We start from the raw sequence: 15,839 nt of genomic DNA, 5'->3' as shown, positions 1-15,839 counted from the left end.
TTGTCATTGTAATTTTTATACATAAAAAAAAAAAGAAACAAATCATCAATCAAATCAATACAATTAAGGGTCAAATACCAAGTCTGTTTAGTTAATTTTGAAAATCATACTTAGAAAGAGCTGATGAAAAATTAGGTAAATCAGTTTAAAAATTGTTAAACCAGCAACAAAACTAATCAAACCGGTTCGATATTATTTATTATTTAATAAAACGTCATTTATTTTAATCTTTAATTAGCTATTTTCGAACATTGGATTAAAATCCTCAGCAAAAAAAACATTTATAATATTTATACGAGATTATTAATATTATATTATACTAAACAGAATTCCAACAAAATAGAACCTAATTAAACGAAAGGTTCCTAATGTAGCATCTTGTGTTTGGTGTGGTCTATGTGAGGAAACCTCATCCCATCTCTTTTTTGAATGTTTCCATGCTTTTAAAATATGGATGTCTTGTCTTCAATGGTTTGGATTCTCCTTTGTTCAGAATAATACTTGTTTGGCTAATTTCGAGTAATTTGTGGGAGTCCCAAATTGCAATGTTATTAACCAGGTGCGATGGTCTTCTATTTGGTTTGTAACATTATGGTCAATTTGGCTTGCAAGAGGCAGTTTTCTCTAAAAAAATTATGGATCCTGAGGATGTGGTGGATTTAATTAAGTTGAGATCTTGGAATTGGTTAAGGGCTAAAGATTTAGCTTTTCAATACCCTTTTGCTCTTTGGTCTAATAACCCATTTTCTTGTTTAAATTTTTCCTGATATGGTTCTTCCTGTCTTACTTTCTAAATGTTGACTGCTGTTTCTTATAATTTTCGTTTGAAGATCAATATGTTGATGATATTTTATTTCTTTCAGATGCTGTCATAATCTATCGTTTGAGATGTTACTGTCATTGAACGCACTACTTAGTTTCGAGAGTTACTAATGTCTATCAATAGTTGTCTAAGCACTTGATTGTACTCACTGGGTAGTTGGTATTTTTGTTAGTTTTATATATCTATGTCTAAGATTTCTGAAGTTAATTTTTTGTATTATGGGTTAGAGTACCCCTTTGTACTTCTTTTTAATATATTTTTTCATTGTCTAAAAAAAATTATATTATACTATATTATATTTTGTTTAATTGATTAATATAAAATTAAAATAATATTCAATTATTTTCTTTTCAAATCACATTTAAATCATTAAATTTTATTAACATGTGCTTGGGGGAAGGGTAGAAATTGAAGGAAATAAGGAGAGATAAATGAGAATGGATTTGAAAGAAAATAAAATAAAATTCGTAATTGTTTATTAAAGTGAAATTATGTATAAAATAAAGAGAAGTTGATATACTAAATTTGTATTTTATGTAATTAGATTTTTTGTAAAATTAAATATTATATAATTATCATTTTACCCTTTATATTGAAGTGAGATTATATATATACTTTGTAATATAGTAGTGTATAATCAATTGCATACACTACATATATATTTTGTTTATTCTTTACATAAGATATTACATTATAACATATTCTAATATAGTTACTCATAATATCTTAATCTATTTGTATTCTATTTACAAATTTCATTATCTTAGTAGTATATTGAAATACGATAACATTTGTTACATATACGAGGATATATTTATCATTCTATTCAACAAATCTCAATTCTATATTAATCTCCCTTTTGGATAGAGTATTTTTGCAATTAACCTCAATTCACATAAATTTCTATACAATTCCTTGTAAATCACTTCTACCAAATAGGGATGTTTCTATTAAATCCTTTCTATAATCCACTCTCCTCTCCTCTCCTCAAATTCCTCTTAAATCATGTTCACTAAATAAAGTCTAAGGGTTTAATATGTTATAAATTTTATTGGTAGCTAATTGGATTCTTATATATATATATATATATATATATATATATATATATATAATAATAATAATAAAGAAAAATCATTAAATTTTAAACATGGATCTTAGCGATTTAATAATCGATCTCACTTAAAAAATAGAAAAAAGAAAAAGAGGCATGTCAGTACGTGAATGTTGGGTATATGAATTTCATATTGAAATAGTGTGTAGTTTTCTTTTCTTCTCTTCTCTCTTAGCTTCCACACGTGTCTGTGAAAACAATATTGTGAGTAATGATGACATGATGGTGTTTTCTTATGCAGTACCAAGTGTTTGAATTAACGTTTAAGAAAATAATAATAACATGTGTTTGTTGACTGCGCTTGCAGGTGGAATACCAGACAGAGTGGACACTAGACAGCTATGTATTCACGAGTGCACTTGTTTACTCTTCTTATCTTCTGCTTCATGGAGTACGAAATAAAATGAAAATACGGTCACCAATGTTCTAAATTAATTACTGCGATATAACTTCTGGATATGCATGCCAATGCCATAGCCATAGCCTCAGAAGACAAAACAATTTACTTCAAAATGGGTCAACATTGTTGAGTGGAAGAGACAGATTCTGATCATCATTGGAGCAGGAACAACAAGATTTCCCTTCTGTAGGGACTATCTCAGTATTGATTTGAGCACGCTTCATCACTGCAACAACTTTGTGACCTATCCAATCATGTAATTTTTTTCTTCTATTAGATATATACGTAAATATTTACTACCTTCTTCAAATTGAATAATAAAAATGAGTCACTATAACAAAATTTATTATTATCGATAATTATTTAACAATAATAAATTAATTTTTATTATTTTATTATTTAATAAAAGTATTAATGACTAATATATAATGATCACTAATTAATGTATTTATATTATACCAAAATTTACTATTAGCGATAATTATTTATTAAGAAAATTTTTAGTCACACATCGACTAGAAATAAGATAATTAAAAAGTATATAAATGGATGATAACTCTTATCCTACAAGTTTGTTTTATAAGGTTGAATTAGACCTATAACTTACTATTATAAGTTGGTATGAGATTATTCATTATTATCAAACTCAAAATAGTCCCTAAACTTGAGGGGACCGAGATAATAAAAAAAATTTAAAAAAATATATAAGTAGAAGATAACCCTTATCTTACAAGTCTCACATCAACTAGAAATAAGGTAATTAAAAAAATTAAAAAATTTTAAAAAATATATAAGTAGAAGACAATTCTCTCCTTACAAGTCTCACATCGATTAGAGATAAAGTAATTAAAAAGTATTTATACTTATCTTACAAGTTCCACATCAACTAGAAAGTAAAAAAATATCACAAGGAATTATACATTTTTTTCGACCATTATAAATGTTTTTACCAGCATTTAGAATAATTATCGCTAAATATTTTAATGACACTGCGTACAATGACTAATATGAAAATACTGATAAAAGATTTTGTAACAATTTTTATTACCACTAAAAATCTATTTTATTATAGTGACCGTAGATGTAAAACTTCTCTTTCGAATATTTAATATTATGATAAACTTACCAGTTAAATTCTATTTTACAACACTTGATTCACCTCAAACTTGACAACTGTTCTTTTACATGTATAATAAAAATTATACAATATTATTTTTATAATTATCTTTTTTTATCATTAATAACATTTCTCTGCATAATAAATAAAGTGATATAAAAAAGTAGACACAACAGTAATATCGTACAAATTGTTATATAATTTTTATTGTACTTATAATATTATTTGTTAAATATAAAAAATATAGACATAAAAAAAAGCGTAAAAATATTTTTACTAGTAGTTAAAATGTTTCTTCCCCATATGTATGTTGCAGTTCTTGACTGATTTCGTCCTACAGTTTTTTGACCGATTTCGTCCTTCTACAGCTAATATTAGCTGTGAATTTGTACATGGCCAAATTTGACTTAATTTGAAAATTGAATTTGATTGCTAGGTAAAAAAAATTAATAAATAAAATTGTAGTGAATGATACATACAGATATAGTATCACTGTATCAATCTTCTCTCAGAGACAAAATAAAAAAATAAAAAAATAGTATCATATGATATCAGTGTCTCGCCTAGACTGACGGAAAAGAAAAGAAGAAAAGAAAAAAGAAGTAAAATGTAAAAAATAATAATAATAATAATAATAATAAAGAAGTAAAATAAAAAAAATTAAAATAAAAGGTAAGTACATAATTGAAAATACTTCTATTGTGGTTAATATCCAACAGATTCAAACCACCGTATTAAAATGCTGAATGGCTGAGGATTCAAACTCGTCAACGCCTAAAGATACATGATAAAATCTTAGAAGATACGAACAAAATTTCTTAGGAAGATGTGAATGATCCTGTGATTCAGTAATTCCCAATAGAATCTAGTGAACATAATATTTATAGTTTTTCCTTTTCACATTCAATTGCTTTTATAATTTGCGTTTTTTCTCAGAAAATCATAAGTAAGCTAAATTCGGAGACCAAAGCCCAAACCAACTTGGGCTTATTTAGTTTGGTTTAAGCCCGACACATGCTGAAAAACTAATATTTAGCAGAAATCAAGCTAAGAATAAGTTTAGACATATACATATATATATATATATATATATATATATATATATATATATATATATATATATTCCAACAAAATAAAAGGACTAGATTTTGATGAAATAAAAAAAAATCTAGTCTAGCAAAATACACTAGCTTGATTTAACATAAATCAAGCTAAGCATAAGTTGAGGCCTTACATAGTTCTTTCCCTTTCTCTCCATGCAGATTGTTGTTTTGAATTGTGAATTGTTGTTGTTACTTGTTAGTATAGTAAAGGTAGAGATGATTTAGTTGAGGCGGTGATTGCATTTAGAAGAATCTCTTGAAATTTGCAAGGTGTTAGCATATGAAGTCATTAGAGGTAATTAACTTCATAGACCATGGAGAAGAAGAGGTTGATGGAGTCGTGGAAGGGCTCAAGAGAGGCTCGACATTAGAAGTCGGTGCATTGTATCCTAAACAAGTACATCATTTTACATTGGTTAAATTTATAATTGATTTAAAATGTGTATTTTTTTTCAATTTTATAGTCGATATAAGAAGTTTAGGTCAACCACGATTACAATATCGTGAATAAGGATAGTCTTTGATCTTATAGGAATCAAAAAAAGTATTAATTTCTTAATTAAAGTTATTAGAAGTTAATTTGAGTTTAACTCAATTCTATAAAATTGATTTATAATGTAAGATTACTACTCATTTATATATATTATTTTGGTCATATTACTAGCAAATTTGAAATTTTCAATACACACTCTCATACTAAACAATGGACATCTCGAACGTAAAGTTTACAAGACTAAACATGTACATGTGGTTTAATAAGTTCAACAACAATCAATAACTATTATTATAGACTTTGATATCATCTTAAGAAAGTAGATCAGAGTTTAACTCAACCTTACAAAATTGACTTATAAAATGAAGATTAGAATAAGACACAATCCTAGACAATTCAAAGTTAATCACCAACCTCTAAACATTTCCATTAAAATTACGGATCGCCTTCTTTATCATCGGCACAAGTTCACATGAAAAGAAATAAAACATAAGAAAAATTAAATTTGATTTCAAGTTATATTAGTAAGAACAAAAAGACTTAACAAACTATTTAATCATATAGGACCCAAAATTTAAAATTCAAAAAAAAGACTACTACTAAAATGAAAATATTTTTATATATTACATACTAAAATGACATTAAATAATTAAATATAGAAATCTATTTACAATTTCTTAATGACTAAATTTTAACTATTTATTGTATTTAAAAATGCATAGTTTCCAAATGTTACAATCTGATGAAATAACTAACTATAGTACTATACCCTTCTCTCTTATTTTATACTAATCAATTATTTTAGTAACTAGTTTTGTCAAACATACTATAAATTATTTGTCGAAGAAAAAACTGCAATGTGATTTAGATTTTTATTATTTTATTATTTTACAGTTTGAGCTGTAAATTTATGCATTATTTTTTACTGTTACACTAATCCTAATTGTTAATATCGACCCTACCTTTCCTCCATAATTTGGTGGTTATGATAATGACTCCAATTTGCGCGACACTTAGGTCCATCACAATTCCAACAATCAAACAATAATTAAACCTTTTAATAAAGCTTCAACCATAATTTTCCCCATCCCTAGCCTAAATTCATTGCAAGGTGTGATGTTTATGTCCAATTAATGTCGTTACTATAAGTTATATATATTCCTTCCATTCTTTTGTAATTGTCTGTTTTTCAAAAGGAAATTGTTTCTATTTATATATTATTTTCAAAATACAATATTAATTACTTTTTATCAATTATATTTTTATATTCTACTTTAATTTTAATTAATTTATTCATTAACAATTATCACATATTTATTACAAAGAAAAATTAAAAAGAGTTTAATAAATTTAATCAAAATTATTTTATAAAAAAAATCAAAATCTATTATATTTTTTTATGCATGTATAATAACTTTAAATGATTATTAAAAGAAAGGGTAACATATATGTCAATTTTGCAAGTGTAAATTAGTCTTTAATTATCAATTTTAGAATATTACATAAATTATATATATATATATATATATATATATATATATATATATATATATATATATATATATATATATATAAACCTTAATTGCTTGTTAACTTAGAGTAACGGAATGGTCCAAAAGGGCCTCCAAATATCACCAAAAGACGTCTCGTGGACATTGTCAACTTGTCTTTATGGTTTATATAATGTAAACAAAAATTAAAGTCATATTATGTCTTCTATCATATAACCGAAAGAACTGAAACCATTGTACACAGGTTGTCATCAATTATTGCTGTGAACGTACACTAACTTTGGCCGCAATAGGGATTGCATACACTAACTTAGAGTTTAATTAAATGGAATATTTTTTATTTGACTTAGTAGTTTGTTCTTTGTTAAATATATATACGTGTTTTTAGAAATAAATTAATATATGTATGAGATCAAAAGTATAGTTGTATGCGACATACTGTAAAGAAACTATAAATCTACAAGATATTTTATTTTATTTTTTGAGTGCATACGTACACCTACATTTTTTTTGTTGTATCTACTAAGGAAACTATAAAATAAAAAAAAATAAAAATAAAAATAAAAAAACATTAGCAGCTATGAATAAGTTGGCTGCTTGAGCATAACATTAACGGTTTTTCTCAGCTGCAATTAAACACTTTGGAACATCTTTGATCAATGGATCTATGCAATTAATTAATGTGCTTTCGCCAGCCTAACTAGCTTGCTAATTAAATATTAAATATCAAAATACAATCACCAGATGTAGTTTATTTATTTATTTTCTAAGATCATAGGTACTTCTTTTATAATAAGCATTTATTGTTATTTAGTAACAAAACCCCATACTTTTTCAGGAAAAAAATTACAATAATACAACAACATTGATTGTTGTTTGTAATTAAGAAAATTTATAATTTGCTTGTTAAATTTACAACACTATTTTTATAAATATCACAAATGTTGCAAACAATTTAGAAGAAAAAAAATTATCATACCTATTTTTATATAATGCACAAATCATTGCAAAGAAAAGGTGAAAAAATAGTTGTATATATGCTTGTAGGAATAATAACAGAAGCAGACAATATTTCATTAATTATGAAGACATTGACCAACAAACAAAACTGGTTTCGAACCATAAAAAATGCAACCTAACCTTGAAAAATAAGAAGGAAAAACACAGAAAAATGATTGATGAGGACAAGGACAGCAAATATGGATGGTGGGTTGACCTAGATTTGATTTTCCACAGTACACATAAAAGAAAGAGAGAGAAAAAATGCATTTGATAGAAGAACATTGGATAAAAAGTAGCAAATTCCTAAATTGGAGGCTAGCCAACTAGTTTAATACAAAGTTCCATCTAATTTGATATGTTCCCGTATTATACTTATTATGTATTTACATGATGTGTAAACAATATATTTATTAGAAAATTTGTGTTCGATCACAAAGATGTGTAAAAATTTGTCAATTTAGTAATAGTTAAAGTGCTACAAGCAAAATTAGTTTCTGATTTATTAGATTGTGAGATACTCATGTCAGCACGAAAAGAAAATACAAAGCTCCATCCAATATGCCTAACTCAGAGAGAGAGAGAGAGAGAGTAGTGCTTGCATGAAAAGTGGGAGACCAATTGGAAAGGGTTTTTGTTATTGGAGGGCCTACAATATGTGACTTTGACAATCATATGAGTACTTACTTTTTTGTGTTTTTTTATGAAATAAAATGTGTGGAATACGAAGAAAGCGTTGTTTCTAAGCTGACTAAGAAAAAAAAAAAAATAAGGGAAAGAGAGAGAGAGTAGAAACAAATATTGATGGAAACTTTTAGAAAAGAGTTGGAGGAGATATGGTGGGCAAAGCATCTAGAAAAGTTGGGAATGAAAGATGGATATAGGTAAAAGATTGTCTGGTGACAAAAATGCAACTTTTTCGACACACGCAAACCCTAACACCTTATCTCTTTACCCCCACATTTTCCATCTAACACAAACTTTTCCTTTTCTTTTCATTGCTTTTCTTATGCTATTTGCCTTGGATGCTCACTCCGTGTTTATGAGCATTTACCTTTAACTTAATTGTATGGGGTGATTTGCATAGTGTTTGGAGCTTCTATTTTTAATTCTATTTATAATTCACTATACAATATTTTACTACAAGTTGTTAATCAAAGGAGAATTAGATTCAATTTTCCTAAATAAAATCTTGAATTCAATTTTTATAGTTAAAACAAATGATTGAAAGAGAATATTTTATTAAAACTGATTGATCAAATTCTCTAACATATATTAATTATCGATAAATATTTTATACTAATAAATGACATGATTGTAATTATATATTTATTTGTTGTTGTGTAGGGAAAAAAATTGGTTGGAAAGAGAAATTTTTATTTGGATTTCTTTAGATATCTCTTAAAGGAAATTAGTCTTGACAAGAGAAAACATTTAAATATTCCTTTACATGCAATTATCAAAATGCACGTGATTCAACTATTTTAAGAAAAAATGTAATTTTTTTTGTATAGATTTTTAGACAAGTTTAAAAATAACTATTATTTATAATTATAAACAATACCAACTAAACATGCGGTAACTAATGGAACATTTAATTTGAACTGTTTGTTGTTAAGTTTGATGCGTAACACACGCGCGCTCGCAACGTTGTATTGATCAAAGCACATAAAGTCGATGATTGTGGGATACAAGTAAATACTTCTCTTCAAAAACCATAGTTGAAGGGACAAGGAATATGATCTAGGAACAACACGAATTTCGATCTGCTAATGCCAAATATGGTTAAGGAATGTGTTTATGTACTTTGATCAAGAGGTGGTAGAACATATGAGAGCCAGAACTTTGGACCCACCCTAGGAACATGGGCCCTATGTCTCTTCCATTTAGCAATACAACCTTATGGATCATGGTCCAACACATAAATGGTCATCTACCACAGTAAAGATACACATGTTTAAGCCCAATAGTTAGGTATAAATAATGATGCAACCATGCAAAGTGAGTTTGGTAAATGGTGTATCAATGTTAACATCGAACCTCAAACCAGTGTGGTCTATGATGTATATAATATATTGTTAGGAAATACGATTTATAGAAGAGTAATTGAGAAAAGAGAGAAAGCTAATAAAAACCAAGTAGATTTACTCAAATGAGAAAAATCTAATTTTATGAGTATAAATTAGCTTATATAACCAATTATAGTAACACTGATTTTTTTTATATTTCCAATATTTCATGTGTACACAATATTTACAGCTTGGAATGGTAAAACGAATATAAAATCAAAACAAAATACAATCAAATATGTCAGGAATGCATTAAAAAACTGATAGATAATGACTAAAATTATTAAAAGCTTAAATGCCAATCTAACATAAAAATTAGAAGTTGAAATCATCAAAGTCATAAGATAATTAGTTTAACCACAAAATAAAACTATATCTCAAAGTTTAACCACTTAGCAAAAGCATAAATCACCAAGAAAATTTAAGCACCATAAAATAGAAGTAACAAAACTTATCCTTCAAGAGTAAAAGTCAAAACAAAAATCTAACAACACAAGACAAAATCAAAAGATGATCTCTGTTTAACCATCCATGACAGAAGTTCCAAAGCAATGCTTTAACCTTCATAGACAAAAAGCCTACAAAAAATAAAATGAATAGAAAAGAATGAAAAAAAAACTGATACCAGCTTTAACTAGATTTGAAATTAAAATTCTATATAAATTATCTAAACATTCACTACGAAGTCAATTCTAATGAGATATTAATATAACTTTTGATCATAAAAGGTGGATGAAATGAAGAGAAAGTAAAATAAAAATTTTAAAAGTTGAAAATTGTTGTGCACAACTTACTTATTTGTTAGGTTACAAACTAATTGGATTGGAGACGTAGAACTATGCTTTATTAAAAATTATTCTTAAAATAAGTGAATCATTTATTTATTTATCTATCTCTATATATATAAATAAATATATATATATATATATATATATATATATATATATATATATATATATATATATATATATATATATATATATATATATATATATATATGACCCTATTTCTAATGAATAACAATAGAAGCATAGTTGCTTACGGAAGTCATAGACACAATGTCAAACCTCGTTAAATTGTTATTTGTACATTGAATGTTTATTATCTTTTTTTAGAATTTGGTTGTTATTACTAACAAAAACAAAAACAAAAGACTATTCTTTATAATTGGTAATTAATCACAAACATATTGGTCTCGATGTCTTGCCAACAAGTTTAATTTGAGTTTAAATTGTTCCAATCCTCTTATTTAAGATATCAAGTTCGAATCTTGTAATTAAAAAAAAATAACAAAAAAAATACCACATTAAAATAATTAATTAAATTTTCTCATAAAAATTAATTATTAACAAAATTAATAAATATTTCACACAAGCAACCTTTACTTAAAAAAGAAAAAGAGTAAGTAAACAAAAACAGCAACACATATATCGTTCTCATGGACAGACATGAGCCATTGAGCCATTGTTGTCTTTATTGAAAGGAGATTCATTTTGAAAGAGAGATGTCTAAGATATGGAAGGTCATAAAAGTTTCTCTGTTTTATTTTTGTTTAGCCACATCTTTAAAATTGCCCTTCTTTGAAAAGGATAATGATAAGCACCTTTTTAATAAGGAATTCAACTAAGCACTTTTGTCTCTGAGAAGCCTCTTCTAGAAGTAAAAGGTTCCGTTATTATTTTTCTTTTTAATCATATTATTTATTTATTATATTAATAATTAACCTCTATCAAAAAAAAAATTGACTCATTATTTTTAATAACATTTTTTATAATTATATTTTATACATAATATTCAAATTCGATTAAAAAATAGATTCTAGTACTACTACCCGAAAGGACATTGAGTTATTATTATGAACAAAGAGGTTACAGCATTGGGTTGTGGCCAAATAATTTAATTTTCTTATTAAAAAATCGTTGGTTACAAATATATAGTCATCACAAATGGGTTAATTTCAGTTCATTAAAGCCACAATCATATTCATACACAACCTCCCTCCACGCGCGTGGGTGTTTTGAAGATATCAAATTATATTGATAATTTGGTATAACTTTTTTTTTTTTTTTTTTTTTACTATTAATAATTTTGTATAAATTGTTATTTATATTATAATCTTATATTATTTTCATTATTTATATCAAATTTATTTAAATTGAATAAAATAAAAAAAGGTAAGAAAATGACTTATATTTTACATATGTTTTAAAAGTAACAGTAATTTAGCGTATGTAATGTACAAGATAAAGTTTATTTTTATATAACTAAAGTTTACAAAAAAAATAAATTACATTATTGAATATATAAATTATCTTATAACTAAAATTCATAAGAAATAAATATTTTATGCATATAAATTATATTTTAAATTTATGATAAAAGTTTTATATTGTAATACAAGGTTAACTTTAACTATTTAATATTTTATCATTAAAATATTAAAATTAAATTTAAAAATAAAAATAAAAGGATAAATTAAATGAGATAATTAATTAAGTAAATTAAATATATGACACCAATAACAAATTCTAAAAACCCTCTTATTTAAGAAAAAAAATCCTAATAATACTCACATTAAAGAATAATGCGCAAAATTATTTTTATGCAAAATAGCTATTGAAATTTATATATACAGAAGATAAAATATGTCAAATTTGATCCATTTAAATAAATTATTTGATTCATATGTCAAATTTCCTTCACAATCCAACACCCCATCTAGATTCTGACGGGGGCAATTGCCAAGTTTCATGCAAATTTACAACTAGGTTTTGTGTTTTTTTTTAGATTAATTTTTAATAAAAATAAATAAATAAATAAGCCCTTCATAATGTTCATTCTCATGAAATAATGTCCAAGTTGGGTGTCCTAAATTTGTACCTCCCAACTTGAGGGGAAGTTTCATAACTAATTGCTAATTAAATTTGTATTAATAAATTAGATATATGAGATATTTTTATTTAGAAATTATAGTAAGTTATCATTGAATTAAAATACTATAAATTAAGGCATTCCTATTTTCAAAGAAGGTCAAAAATATTGTAATGGTTATAAGAACCACTACTTTCTTTAACTCATGCTTTAGTCTTTCTACAAACTTTCTATATTTTCAAGCCTCAAATTTGGCCTAAGAGTAGAATTGTGCCAAATGCTTAAACTTCATAGCATACTTTGATATCGACATATTTCCCTAATATAGTCTAAAAAACTCTACCTCCTTAGTGTATTTCACGCTACCAAGGAAATACTTATCAAGAAATACTCTTTTAAAGAACTTCCAATTAACCACCACTCCTTTGCTCTCAAGCTTCTGACGGGTGCCTCTCCACCAATACTCCCTTCCCAATAAACATATATACTACGTAGGCCAACTTTCTTTCATCAATATATCCCAAAACTTTGAAGATCTTCTCCATCTCACACAACCAATGGTCTGCCACATCTAGGTTTTGAATCCCCTTGAATTGGGGAGGGTGATACTTCCTGAATCCTGTCATGTCTCTCCCCTCCTATGACACATAGGTCTAGCTGCCTCAACCATAGCCTTGCCTCCATCTAAGCAAAATGAGCATTTTGCTAATGCATTTCCATGACCATCATCTTTATGGCCCTAACAATCTAATCATACTAGGGTCTCACCATTATATACAAAGATCAACAAACCATTTAGTAACGTTGTATAACTACCACACAACATCTTAGAGTTAGAGACTCACAACAAAAACCTAATGGGATCACCCTCACAAAGTACCCAAGATACTTGACCAGCTCTTATATCATAAAAGTGTAACAACCGACCATAATTACTATAGTACTTGATGGAACCAATATCTCATAATGAAAAATAAGCTATCAAATACCTAGGATTAATTCTTAACCCTAGGTGTCGATCAAGTACATCTATACAAGACCCTTTAAAAGTAATTAGAAGCTACAAATCATTAGCATGGCTCCAAAAACTTTTGTTGAACTCCAACTAACCTTACCTGCTTACACATAAACCAATTTACACATCAACCATCTTACACCACTCCACGCATTCATCATACAACTTAAAAATCATTATTCCTCCATTAACATATAAGAACTACATTTATCTTAGATCATAAGACATGCATTAGAATCTACTATTTCATTTACATTCACCATTCAACAAAACATCATTATGCATCGTCCATCATACAACATATAAGAATCACATTTATTCTTCATTAAGCAATATGCAATATACTCATCAACTCCATTAATGTTCACCATTCCATTCAACATACAACAAATAAGAATAGAAAGGCTAGCACTTAACACAACCCTAGGGTCGCTTGACACCATCATAGAGGGACTTTCTATCTTGCCTGCGCTCAACGCTATTCCATTTGCGCCCACTATGGGTTAGGAAAAAGTCCCTAGGACCTCATGCCTGGCATGGCTCTCCCCATGTCCAACCTTACACCAACCTAAGACCTCTAACACCTTTCACGTCCAACGCCATTCCACCATGTCCAATGTGATTCTAACCCAAGATGATTTTCTCTCCTCACATCTGGTATCACCGATCTTGCTTCCGACATGAGTAAGATAAAAACCTCTCTTTAGAGTCATGCCCGACATGGCATCAATTCTACAATTGTGCATGAACCAAATTCGTCCAATCCACATAAAAATTAGCAACTCCAAACACATGTAACACAAAAACCAACATATACACATCTCAATTAACTCAAAATCATCTTAAAACAGCACATGCAACCATCATTATTCCATCTTGAACCAAATTACTCAAGGACACCATTCAAGAGCAATTCGCAACAACTTGCAAAAATCCATAACTCACACCAATTCCTCCACACAAGAATGACTTCTGAAACAACATAAGAAGAAATTTATCAAGCTTTCCTTCAATCCATGGAGAACTAAAGAATAGGAAAAGAAGGAGAAACAAAGTTCGAGTCTAGAACGAGAGAGCTCTACACAACTTCGTGAAGAAATTCTCATTTTCACAAGCTTGAAATTCTCACTTTCAAAGTTCTGATTCAACTGTAAGGGAGGAAGAAAAATGATTCCTCAGCCAGAGAAGAAGAAGAAAAATACTTACTCTCAGAGAGCATTTCCTACTAATTCCTCTTTTTAAACTTTTTAAAATTTGAATTATGAATTCAAGACTTAAGAAAACTCTTTTTATACCTTTTTTTAGCATACTCAGCCTAAGACACAATACAACTCTTATTAAACCGACATATAAAAACATGAGTGTTACAATCATTATTTTTATCCACATAAAATAAGTAAATACATTTCATTTGTTTTTTAAAAAAATTATATTTTGTACAACAATTTAGGCAAAAAAAATTATTAAATTTTATAATGAGATGTATGTTTTGATTTTTGCGAATATCTTATGTTAAAAATTTTACGCCCTAAAAATATATGCGTGCTGAAATAATACCCAATTATATAGTTAGAACAAATAATGATATTAATTATATGAAGCAAATGAATAGATATATTAACCAACTACCACTTGTCGAATTTTTTACTGGAATAATATTTTTTTTAAAAAAAATTACAAGAATGATCACTGTGCAGGATTATTTACCAAGATAGAACCATTTACTGTTCAAGCTCAGAATTCGGTTCCCGGGGAACCGAATTCTGAGCATCAAAATGTAATTTTTTTTGTTTTTTCAACTCAGAATTCGGTTCCCGGGGAACCGAATTCTGAGTTGGTTTTAAATTATTTTTTTTTTCGTGTATGGGGCAAATGTGGGCTGATCTGGGAAGCGGAACGGCCCGTTCCAAAAGCAGAACGGGCCGTTCTGCTTAAAAAAAACAGAGTGCAAATTCTGAATGTGAAAGGGCCCGTTCCAAAAGCAGAACGGCCCGTTCTGCTTAAAGAATTTGCACTCTGTTTCTTTAAGCAGAACGGCCCGTTCTGCTTTTGGAACGGGCCGTTCCGCTTCCCAGATCAGCCCACATTTGCCCCATACACGAAAAAAAAAAAATTTAAAACCAACTCAGAATTCGGTTCCCCGGGAACCGAATTCTGAGCTTGAACAGTAAATGGTTCTATCTTGGTAAATAATCCTGCACAGTGATCATTCTTGTAATTTTTTTTAAAAAAAATATTATTTCAGAAAAAAATTCACCACTTGTCACTCTTTTAATATATTTAGTTGTTAAATTAATACTGATAACTGCCACAAGGTTGGAGTGTGG

The sequence above is a fragment of the Cajanus cajan genome, chromosome 3 (genome assembly GCF_000230855.2).
Source record: "Cajanus cajan strain Asha chromosome 3, NIPB_CcT2T_4, whole genome shotgun sequence".
NCBI classification, from domain to species: Eukaryota; Viridiplantae; Streptophyta; class Magnoliopsida; order Fabales; family Fabaceae; genus Cajanus; species Cajanus cajan.
Note: the sequence above shows the minus strand (reverse complement) of the source record.